Raw genomic sequence first — 12,356 nt, 5'->3', positions numbered from 1 at the left:
CAAGTGGGTCCTAAAAACTGACACCCAGAACAGTGGCTTGTGAGTTTTGTTTCCCAGGGAAAAAGCCTGTACAGTGTTTCAGGGTCCTGAGGCCTTAAATGGCCAGGTGCCTCCTGGAATTCGGCCTCTCGCAGGATTTCTCCCAGACGCAAGGTGGCACCAGTGCCAACTTGGGCTGGTTTGCGATTTCCAAGTGGGTCCTGAAAACTGACACCCAGAACAGTGGCTTCTGAGTTTTGTTTCCCAGGGAAAAAGCCTGTACAGTGTTTCAGGGTCCTGAGGCCTTAAATGGCCAGGTGCCTCCTGGAATTCGGCCTCTCGCAGGATGCCTCCCAGACGCAATGTGTCACCAGTGCAAACATTTTCTGGTTTCAGAGTGCCAAGTGGGTCCAGAAAACTGACACCCAGACCAGTGGCTTGTGAGTTTTGTTTCCCAGGGAAAAAGCCTGTACAATGGTTCAGGGTTCTGAGGCCTTAAATGACCAGCTGCATCCTGGAATTCGGACTCTCGCAGGATTCCTCCCAGACCCAAGGTAGCACCAGTGCCAACTTTTTCTAGTTTGAGAGTGCCAGGTAGGTCCTGAAAACTGAAATCAACAACAGTGTTTCTGAGTTTTGTTTCCCAGGGAAAAAGCCTGTATAGTGTTTCAGGGTCCTGCGGCCTTAAATGGCCAGGTGCCTCCTAGAAGTCGGCCTCTCGCAGGATGCCGCCCAGACGCAAGGTGGCAGTAGTGCCCACTTGGTCTGGTTTGAGAGTGCCTAGTGGGTCCTGAAAACTGACACCCAGAACAGTGGCTTCTGAGTTTTGTTTCCCAGGGAAAAAGCCTGTACAGTGGTTCAGGGGTAAGGCCTAAAATGGCAAAATGCCTCCTGGAATTCGGCCTCTCGCAGGATGCCTCCCAGACGCAATGTGTCACCAGTGCAAACATTTTCTGGTTTGAGAGTGCCTAGTGGGTTCTGAAAACTGACACCCTGAACAGTGGCTTGTGAGTTTTGTTTAAAAGGGAAAAGGCCTGTAGAATGGTTCAGGGGCCTGAGGCCTTAAATGGCCGGGTGCCTACTGGAATTCGGCCTCTCGCAGGATTTCTCCCAGACGCATGGTGGCACCAGTGCAAACTTTTTCTGGTTTGAGAGTGCCAGGTCGGTCCTGAAAACTGAAATCAACAACAGTGGTTTCTGAGTTTTGTCTCCCAGGGAAAAAGCCTGTACATTGTTTCAGGGTCTCGAGGCCTTAAATGGTCAGGTGCCTCCTGGAAGTCGTCCTCTCGCAGGATGCCTCCAAGACGCGAGGTGGCACCAGTGCCAATTTGGTCTGGTTTGAGAGTGCCAAGTGGCTCCTGAAAACTGACACCCAGAACAGTGTCTTGTGAGTTTTGTTTCCCAGGGAAAAGGCCTGTACACTGGTTCAGGGGCCTGAAATTTTAAATGGACGAGTGCCCCCAAGAATTCGGCCTCTCGCAGGATGCTTCCCAGACGCAAGGTGTCACCAGTGCAAACATTTTCTGGTTTGAGAGTGCCTAGTGGGTTCTGAAAACTGACACCCAGAACAGTGGCTTTTGAGTTTTGTTTACAAGGGAAAAGGCCTGTAGAATGGTTCAGGGGCCTGAGGCCTTAAATTGCCGGGTGCCTCCTGGAATTCGGCCTCTCGCAGGATTTCTCCCAGACGCAATGTGGCACCAGTGCCAACTTGGGCTGGTTTGAGATTGCCTAGTGGGTCCTGAAAACTGACACCCAGAACAGTGGCTTCTGAGTTTTGTTTCCCAGGGAAAAAGCCTGTACAGTGTTTCAGGGTCCTGAGGCCTTAAATGGCCAGGTGCCTCCTGGAATTCGGCCTCTCGCAGGATGCCGCCCAGACGCAAGCTGGCAGTAGTGCCAACTTGGTCTGGTTTGAGAGTGCCTAGTGGCTCTTGAAAACTGACACCCAGAACAGTGGCTTCTGAGTTTTGTTTCCCAGGGAAAAAGCCTGTACAGTGGTTCAGGGGCCTGAGGCCTAAAATGGCAAAATGCCTCCTGGAATTCGGCCTCTCGCAGGATGCCTCCCAGACGCAAGGTGTCACCAGTGCAAACATTTTCTGGTTTGAGAGTGCCTAGTGGGTCCTTAAAACAGACACCCAGAACAGTGGCTTCTGAGTTTTGTTTCCCAGGGAAAAAGCCTGTACAATGGTTCAGGCTTCTGAGGCCTTAAATGGCCAGGTGCATCCTGGAATTCGGACGCTCGCAGGATTCCTCCCAGACCCAAGATAGCACCAGTGCCAACTTGGTCTAGTTTGAGAGTGCCAGGTGGGTCCTGGAAACTGAAATCAACAACAGTGGCTTGTGAGTTTTTTTTCCCAGGGCAAAGGCCTGTACAGTGTTTCAGGGTTTTGAGGCGTTAAATTTCAAAGTGCCTACTGGAATTCGGCCTCTCGCAGGATGCCTCCCAGACTCAAGCTGGCACCAGTGCCTACTTGGTCTGGTTTGAGAGTGCGTAGTGGGTCCTGAAAACTGACACCCAGAACAGTGGCTTGTAATTTTTTTTCCCAGGCAAGAAGCCTGTACAATGGTTCAGGGTCCTGCAGCCTTAAATTACCGGGTGCTTCCTAAAGATCCGCCTCTTGCAGGATGTGTCCCAGATGCTTAGCGGCAGCGGTGCTCACTTAGTCCGGTTTGAGAGTGCCTAGTGAGTCCTGCAAATTGGCACCAAGAACAGTGGCTTCTGAGTTTTGTTTCCAAGGGACAAGGCGTGTACAATGGTTCAAGAGCCTAAGGCCTTAAATGGCCAGATGCCTCCTGGAGATCTGCCTCTTGTAGGACTTTTCCCATTTGGTAAGCGGCGCCAGTCCACACTTAGTCTTCTTTGAGAGTGTCAAGTGTGTCCTTCCAACTAATACCAAGAACAGTGGATTCTGAATTTTGTGACCCAGGGAAAAAGCCTGTACAGTGGTTCAGGGCCCTGAGGCCTTAAATGGCCAGGTGCCTCCTGGAATTCCGCCTCTCGCAGGATTCCTCCAAGATGCAAGATGGCAGCAGTGCCAACTTGGTCTGGTTTGATAGTGCCAAGAGGGTTCGTAAAACTGACACCCAGAACAGTGGCTTCTGAGTTTTGTTTACCAAGGAAAAACCCTGTACAATGGTTCTTGGTCCTGCGGCCTTAAATTGCCGGGTGCCTTCTGGAATTCAGGCTCTCGCAGGATGTTTCCCAGACGCTAAGCAGCACCGGTGCCCACTTAGTCTGGTTTGAGAGTGCCAAGTGGGTCCTGACAACTGACACCCAGAACAGTGGTTTCTGAGTTTTGTTTCCCAGGGAAAAGGCCTGTAGCGTGGTTCAGGGGCCTGCGAATTTAAATGGCCGGGTGTATTCCGGAATTCGGCCTCTCGCAGGATGCTTCTCAGAAGAAAAGTGGCACCAGTGCCAACTTGGTCTGGTTTGAGAGTGCCCAGTGGGTTCTGAAAACTGACATCCAGAACAGTGGCTTCTGAGTTTCGTTTCTCAGGGAAAAAGCTTGTACTTTGGTTCAGGGGCCTGAGGCCTAAAACGGCCAGGTGCCTACTGGTATTCTGCCTCTCGCAGGATGTCTTCCTGACGTAAGGTGGCACCAGTGCCAACTATGTCTAGTTTGAGATTGCCAAGTGCGTCCTTCAAACTGACACCCAGAACACTGAATTGTATGTTTTGTTTCCCAAGGTAAAGGCCTGTACAGTGGTTCAGGGGCCTGAGGCCTTAAATGGCCAGGTGCCTCCTAGAATTCAGGCTCTCGCAGGATGCCTCCCAGACGCAATGTGGCACCAGGCTCAACTTGTTCTGGTTTGAGAGTGCCTAGTGGGTCCTAAAAACTGACACCCAGAACAGTGACTTGTGAGTTTTGTTTCCCACGGAAAAGGCCTGCACACTGGTTCAGGGCCCTGAGGCCTTAAATTGCTGGGTGCCTCCTGGAATTTGCCTCCGAAGGATGCCTCCCAGACGTAGGGTGGCACCAGTGCAAACTTGGTCTAGTTTGAGAGTGCAATGTGGGTCCAGAAAAAAGACACCCAGAACAGTGGCTTCTAAGTTTTGTTTCCCCGGGAATAGGCTTGTACTCTTGTTCAGGGGTCTTAAACATTAAATGGCCGGGTGCCTTCTGGAATTCGGCCTCTCGCAGGATGCCTCCCAGACGCAAGGTGGCACCAGTGCCAACTTGGTCTTGTTTGAGAGTGCCTCGTGTGTACTGAAAACTGACACCCAGAACAGTGGCTTGTGAGTTTTGTTTCCAAGGGAAAAGTCCTGTTGAATGGTTCAGAGTCCTACGGACTTAAATGGCCAGGTGACTCCTGGAATTCGGCCTTTCGAAGGATGCCTCCCAAACGTAAGGTGGCATCAGTGCCAGCTTGGTCTATTTTGGGAGTGTCAAGTGTGTCCTGAAAACTGACACGCAGAACAGTGGCTTCTGAGTTTTGTTTATCAGGGAAAAAGCCTGTACAGTGGTTCAGGGTCCTGAGGCCTAAAATGGCCAGATGCCTCATGGTGTGCCGCCTCGAGAAGGATGCCTCCCAGACGCAAAGTGGCAGCAGTGCCAACTTGAGCTGGTTTGAGAGTGCCAAGTGGGTCCTAAAAACTGACACCCAGAACAGTGGCTTCTGAGTTCTGTTTCCAGGGAAAAGGCCTGTAGACTGGTTAAGAAGCCTGAGGCCTTAAATGCCCAGGTGCCTCCTGGAATTAGGCCTCTCACAGGATGCCTCCCAGACGCAAAGTGGCACAAGTTCCAACTTGGTCTGGTTTGAGAGTTCCAAGTGGGTCCTGAAAACTGACACCCAGAACAGTGGCTTGTGAGTTTTGTTGCCCAGGGAAAAAGCCCGTACAATGGTTCAGGGTCCTGAGGCCTTAAATTGCCGGGTGCCTCCTGGAAGTCGGCCTCTCTCAAGATCCCGCCCAGTGCAAGGTTGCAGTAGTGCCAACCTGATCTGATTTAAGAGTGCCTAGTGAGTCCTAAAAACTGACACCCAGAACCGTGGCTTGTGAGTTTTGTTTCCCAGGGAAAAAGCCTGTACAGTGGTTCAGGGTCCTGAGGCCTTAAATTTCAGGGTGCCTCCTGGAGATCCTCCACTTGCAGGATTTTGCCCAGAGGCTAAGCGGCACCATTGCCCACTTAGTCTGGTTTGAGAGTGTCAAGTGTGTCCTGAAAACTGACACCCAGAACAGTGGCTTCTGAGCTTTGTTTCCCAGGGAAAAAGCCTGTACAGTGGTTTAGGGGCCTAAGGCAGAAAATGGCAAAATGCCTCCTGGAATTCGGCCTCTCGCAGGATTTCTCCCAGACGCAAGGAAGCAGCAGTGCCAACTTGGGCTGTTTAGAGAGTGCCTAGTGGGTCCCGAAAAGTGACACCAAGAGTAGTGTCTTCCGAGTTTTGTTTCCCAGGGAAAAAGCCTGTAGAGTGGTTTAGGGGCCTAAGGCAGAAAATGGCCAGGCGCCTCCTGGAATTCGGCCTTTCGCACGATGCCTCCCAGACGCAATTTGGAACCAGTGCAAACTTGGTCTAGTTTTAGAGTACCAAGTGGGTCCTGAAAACTGACACCCAGAACAGTAGCTTGTGAGTTTTGTTTCCCAGGGAAAAAGCCTATACATTGGGTCATGGTCCTGCGGCGTTAAATTGCCGGGCGCCTCCTAAAGATCCGCCACTTGCAGGATGTTTCCCAGACGCTTAGCGGCACCGGTGCTCACTTAGTATGCTTTGAGAGTGCCTAGTTTGTCCTGCAAACTGACACCAAGGACAGTGGCATCTGAGTTTTGTTTCCCAGGATAAAAGCCTGTACAATGGTTCAGGGTCCTGCGGCCTTAAATTGCCAGGTGCCTCCAGGAGATCCGCCTCTTCCAGGATTTTTCCCAGACGCTAAGATGCACCATTGACCACTGAGTCTTTTTTGAGAGTGCCTAGTGGGTCCTGCAAATTGACATCCAGAACAGTTGCTTGTGAGTTTTGTTTCCCAGGGAAAAAGCCAGTACCGTGTTTCAGGGGCCAAAGGCCTAAAATGGCCAGGTGCCTCCTGGAAGTCGGCCTCTCGCAGGATGCCTCCCAGACCCAAGGTAGAACCAGTGCCAACACTGTCTAGTTTGTCAGTGCCTAGTAGGTCCTGAAAACTGACACCTAGAGCAGTGGCTTCTGAGTTTTGTTTCCCAAGGAAAAGGCCTGTACAATGGTTCAGCGTCCTGCGGCCTTAAATTGCCGGGTGCCTCCTGGAATTCGGCCTTTCGAAGGATGCCTCCCAGACGCAAAGTGGCACCAGTGCCAAATTGGTCTGGTTTTAGAGTGCCAAGTGGGTCCTAAAAACTGACACCCAGAACAGTGGCTTCTGAGTTTTGTTGCCCAGGGAAAAAGTCATTACAGTGGTTTAGGGGCCTCGGGCAGAAAATTGACAAGTGCCTCCTGAAATTCTGCGTCTCGCAGGATGCCTCCCAGACGCAAGCTGGCACCAGTGCAAACTTTTTCTGGTTTGAGAGTGCCTAGTGTGTCGTGCAAACTGACACGAATAACAGTGGCTTGCGAGTTTTGTTTCCCAGGGAAAAAGCCTGTACAGTGGTTCAGGGTCCTGAGGCCTTAAATGGCCAGATGCCTCCTGGAATTCGGCCTCTCGCAGGATGCCTCCCAGACGCAAGGTGGCACCAGTGCCAACTTGGTCTGGTTTGAGAGTGCCTAGTGGGTTCTTCCAACTGACGCCAAGAACAGTGGCTTCTGAGTTTTGTTTCCCAGGGAAAAGTCCTGTACAATTCTTCAGGGTCCTTCGGCCGTAAATACCCGGGTGCCTCCTGGAGATCCGCCTATTGCAGGATTTTGCCCCGACGCTAAGCGGCACCAGTGCCAACTTAGTCTGGTTTGAGGGTGTCAAGTGGGTCCTTCAGACTGACACCCAGAACAGTGGCTTCTGAGTTTTGTTTCCCAGGGAAAAAGCCTGTACAGTGGTTAAGGGGCCTAAGGCAGAAAATGGCCTGGTGCCTAATGGAATTCGGCCTCTCGCAGGATGCCTCCCAGACGCAATGTGGCACCAGTGCAAACTTCGTCTGCTTTGAGAGTTCCTTGTGGGTCCTGCAAACTGATACCCAGAATAATGGCTTCTCAGTTTTATTTCCCAGTGAAAAAGCCTATACAATGGTTCAGGGTCCTGAAGCCTTAAATTGCTGGGTGTCTCCTGGAATTCGGCCTCTCGCAGCATACCTACCAGACGCAAGGTGGCACAAGTTCCAACTTGGTCTGGTTTGAGAGTGCCAAATGGGTCCTGAAAACTGACATCCAGAACAGTGGCTTCTGAATTTGTTTCCCTGGGAAAAAGCCTGTATATTGGTTCAGAGTCCTGAGGCCATTAATGGCCGCGTGCCTCCTGGAGATCCGCCTCTTGCAGGATTTTGCCCAGACGCAAGTTGGCATCAGTGCCAACTTGTTCTGGTTGGAGAGTTCCTAGAGAGTCCTGAAAACTGACAACCAGAACAGCGTCTTGTGAGTTTTGTTTCCCAGGGAAAAAGCCTGTTCAGTGGTTCAGGGTCCTGACGCCTTAGATGGCCAGGTGCCTCCTGGAATTCGGCCTCTTGCAGGATGCCTCCCAGACGCAAGGTGGCAGTAGTGCCAACTTGGGCTGGTTTGAGAGTGCCTAGTGGGTCCTGAAAACTGACACCCAGCACAGTGGCATCTGAGTTTTGTTTCCTAGGGAAAAAGCCTGTACAGTGGTTAAGGGGCCTAAGGCCTAAAATGGCAAAATGCCTCCTAGAATTCGGCCTCTCGCAGGATGCCTCCCAGACGCAAGGTGGCACCAGTGCCTACTTGGTCGGGTTTGAGAGTGCCTAGTGGGTCCTGCAAACTGACACCCAGACCAGTGGCTTCTGAGTTGTGTTTCCCAGGGAAAAGGCCTGTACACTGGTTCAGGGACCTAAAATTTTAAATGGTTGAGTGCCTACGTGAATTCAGCCTCTCGCAGGCTGCCTCCCAGACGCAAGATGGCACCAGTGCCAACTTGGTCTGGTTTGAGAGTGCCAAGTAGGTCCTGAAAACTGACACCCAGAACAGTGGCTTCTGAGTTTTATTTCCCAGGGAAAAGTCCTGTACACAGGTTCAGGGGCCTGAAATTTAAATGTCCGAGTGCCTCCTGGAATTTCGCCTCTCGTAGGTTGCCTCCCGGAGGCAATGTGGCACAAGTGCAAAGTTTTTCTGGTTTGAGAATGCCTAGTTGGTCCTTAAAACTGACACCCTGAACAGTGGCTTGTGAGTTTTGTTTCCCAGGGAAAAGGCCTGTACACAGGTTCAGGGGACTGAAAGTTTAAATAGCCGGGTGCCTCCTGGAGTTCGGCCTCTAGCACGATATCTCCCATACGCAGTGTGGCACCAGTGCCAACTCTGTCTGGTTTTAGAATGCCTAGTGGATCCTGATAACTGACACCCAGAATAGTGGCTTGTGAGTTTTGTTTCCCAGGGAAATACCCTGTAGAATGGTTCCGGGTCCTGAGGCCTTAAATGGCTGGGTGCCTCCTAAAGATCCACCTCTTGCAGGATGTTTCCCAGACGCTAAGCGGCACCGGTTCTCACTTACTCTGGTTTGAGAGTGCCTAGTGTGTCCTGCAAACTGACAACAAGAACAGTGGCTTGTGAGTTTTCTTTCCCAGGGAAAAAGCCTGTACAGTGGTTCAGGGGCCTGAGGCCTTAAATGGCCATGTGCCACATGGAATTCGGCCTCTCGCAGGATGCCTCCCAGACGCAATGTGGCACCAGTGCAAACTTTGTCTAGTTTGACAGTGCCAAATGGGTCCTGAAAACTGACACCCAGAACAGTGGCTTGTGAGTTTTGTTTCCCAGGGAAAAGGCCTGTGCACAGGTTCAGGGGCCTGAAACCTTAAATGGCCGGGTGCGTCCTGGAATTCCGCCTCTCGCAGGATTCCTTCCAGAACCAAGGTAGAACCAGTGCACACTTCATCTGCTTTGAGAGTGCCAAGTGGGTTCTGCAAACTAATACCCAGAATAATGGCTTGTGAGTTTTGTTTCCCGGGGAAAAAGCCTTTACAATGGTTCAGGTTCTTGAGGCATCAAATTCCTGGGCGCCTCCTGGAGATTTGCCTCTTGCAGGATTTTCCCCAGACGCAATGTTGCACCATTTCTCACTTAGTCTGGTTTGAGAGTGTCAAGTGGGTTCTTCAAACTGACACCCAGAACAGTGGCTTCTGAGTTTTGTTTCCCAGGGAAAAAGCCTGTACAATGGTTCAGGGGCCTAAGGACTTAAATGGCCAGGTGCCTCCTGGAAGTCGGCCTCTTGCAGGATGCCTCCCAGACGCAAGGTGGCAGTAGTGCCAACTTGGGCTGGTTTGAGAGTGCCTAGTGGGTCCTGAAAACTGACACCCAGAATAGTGGCTTCTGAATTTTTTTTCACAGGGAAATACCCTGTAGAGTGGTTCAGGGTCCTGAGGCCTTAAATTTCAGGGTGCCTCCTGCAGATCCGCCTCTCGCAGGATGCCTCCCAGACGCAATCTGGCACAAGTTCCAACTTTTTCTGGTTTGAGAGTGCCAAGTGGGTCCCGAAAACTGACACCCAGAACAGTGGCTTCTGAGTTTTGTTTCCCAGGGAAAAAGCCTGTACAGTGGTTCAGGGTCCTGAGGCGTTAATTTCAGGGTGCCTCCGGGAATTCGGCCTCTCGCAGGATGCCTCCCAGACGCAAGCTGGCACCAGTGCCGACTTGGTCTCGTTTGAGAGTGCCTAGTGCGTCCTGAAAACTGACACCCAGAACAGTGGCTTGTGAGTTTTGTTTCCCAGGGTAAAAGCGTTAGCAATGGTTCAGGGTCCTGCGGCCTTAAATTGCCGGGTGCCTCCTGGAGATCTGCCTCTTGTAGGATTTTTCCCAGTCGCTAAGCGGCACCATTGCCCTCTTAGTCTGGTTTGAGAGTGCCAAGTGGGTCCTTCAAACAGACACCAAGAACAGTGGCTTGTGAGTTTTGTTTCCCAGGGAAAAAGCCTGTACAGTGGTTTAGGGTTTTAAGGGAGAAAATGGCCTGGTGCCTCCTGGAATTCGGCCTCTGGCACGATGCCTCCCAGACGCAATGTGGCACCATTGCAAACTTGGTCTAGTTTGAGAGTGCCAAGTGGGTCCTGAAAACTGACACCCAGAACAGTGCTTCTGAGTTTTGTTTCCCAGGGAAAAAGCCTGTACAATGGTTCAGGGTCCTGCGGCCTTAAATTGCCGGAGGCCTCCTAAAGGTCCGCCTCTTGCAGGATGTTTCCCAGACGCTTAGCGGCACCGGTGCAAACTTGGTCTAGTTTTAGAGTGCCTTGTGTATCCTTCAAACTGACACCCAGAACAGTGGCTTCTGAGTTTTGTTTCCCAGGGAAAAAGCCTGCACAGTGGTTCAGGGTCCTGAGGCGTTAAATGGCCAGGTGCCTCCAGAAAGTCGGCCGCTCGCAGGATGCCTCCCATAGGCAAGGTGGCACCAGTCCCAAGTTGGCCTGGTTTGAAAGTGCCAAGTGGGTCCTGAAAACTGACCCCAAGAACAGTGGCTTGTGAGTTTTGTTTCCCAAGGAAAAGCTCTGTACAATGGTTCAGGGTCGTGCGGCCTTTAATATCAGGGTGCCTCCTGGTGATCCGCGTCTTGCCGGAAGCTTCCCTGACGCTTCGTGGCACCGGTGCTCACTTAGACTGGTTTGAGAGTGCCTAGTGGGTCCTGAAAACTGACACCAAGAACAGTGGGTTCTGAGTTTTGTTTCCCAGGGAAAAAGGCCCGTACAATGGTTGAGGGTCCTGCGGCCCTAAATTGCAAGGTGCCTCACGGAGATCCGCCTCCGCAAGATGCCGCCCAGACGCAAAGTGGCAGCAGTGGCACCTTGGTCTGATTTGAGAGTGCCAAGTGGGTCCTGAAAACTGACACCAGAACAGTGGCTTGTGAGTTTTGTTTCCAAGGGAAAAAGCCTGTACAGTGGTTCAGGGTCCAGCGGCCTAAAATTGCAGGGTGCCTCCTGGACATCCGCCTCTTGCAGGATTTTTACCAGACGCTAAGTGGCACCATTGCCCACTTAGTCTGGTTTGAGATTATCAAGTGGGCCCTTCAAACTGACACCAAGAACAGTGGCTTGTGAGTTTTGTTTCCCAGGGAAAAAGCCTGCACAGTGGTTCAGGATCCTGATGCCTTAAATGGCTAGGTGCCTCCTGGAATTCGGCCTCACGCAGGATGCCTCCCAGTGACAAGGAGTCAGCAGTGCTAACTTGGGCTGGTTTGAGAGTGCCTAGTGGGTCCTGAAAACTGAAAACCAGAACAGTGGCTTCTGAGTTTTGTTTCCCAGGGAAAGGGCCTGTACACAGATTAAGGGGCCTGAAAATTTAAATGGCCGTGTGCCTCCTGGAATTCGACGTCTCGCAGGTTGCCTCCCAGACGCAACCTGGCACCAGTGCCAACTTGGTCTGGTTTGAGAGTGCCAAGTGGGTCCTGAAAACTGACACCCAGAACAGTGGCTTGTGAGTTTTGTCTCCCAGGGGAAAAGCCTGTACAGTGGTTCAGGGTCCTGAGGCATTAAATGGCCAGGTGCGTCCAGAAAGTCGGCCGCTCGCAGGATGCCTCCCATACGCAAGGTGGGACCAGTCCCAAGTGTGCCTGGTTTGAGAGTGACTAGTGGGTCCTGAAAACTGACACTTAGAACAGTGGCTTCTGAGTTTTGTTTCCCAGGGAAAAGGCCTGTACACAAGTTTAGGGGCCTGAAAATTTAAATGGCCGAGAGCCTCATGGAATTCGACCTCTCACAGGATGCCTCCCAGACGCAAGCTGGCACCATTGCCAACTTGGTCTGGTTTGAGAGTGCCTAGTGGGTCCTGAAAACTGACACCCAGAACAGTGGTTTGTGAGTTTTGTTTCCCAGGGAAAAAGCCTGTACAATGGTTGAGGGTCCTGCGGCCTTAAATTGCAAGGTTCCTCATGGAGATCCGCCTCCGCAGGATGCCGCCCAGACGCAAAGTGGCACCAGTGCCGACTTGGTCTGGTTTGAGAGTGCCTAGTGGGTCCTGAAAACTGACACCTAGAGCAGTGGATTCTGAGTTTTGTTTCCCAGGGAAAAAACCTGTAAAATGGTTGAGGGTCCTGCGGCCTTAAATTGCAAGGTGCCTCATGGAGATCCGCCTCCGCAGGATGCCGCTCAGACGCAAAGTGGCAGCAGTGCCCATTTGGTCTGGTTTGAGAGTGCCTAGTGGGTCCTGAAAACTGACACCTAGAGCAGTGGATTCTGAGTTTTGTTTCCCAGGGAAAAAACCTGTACAATGGTTGAGGGTCCTGCGGCCTTAAATTGCAAGGTGCCTCATGGAGATCCGCCTCCGCAGGATGCCGCTCAGACGCAAAGTGGCAGCAGTGCCAACTTGGTCTGGTTTGAGAGTGCGAAGTGGGTCCTGAAAACTGAC

This window comes from Fringilla coelebs (genome assembly GCF_963513975.1).
Source record: "Fringilla coelebs genome assembly, contig: SCAFFOLD_32, whole genome shotgun sequence".
NCBI lineage: Eukaryota > Metazoa > Chordata > Aves > Passeriformes > Fringillidae > Fringilla > Fringilla coelebs.
The sequence above is the reverse complement of the archived record's forward strand: the minus strand, read 5'-3'. Positions refer to the sequence as shown.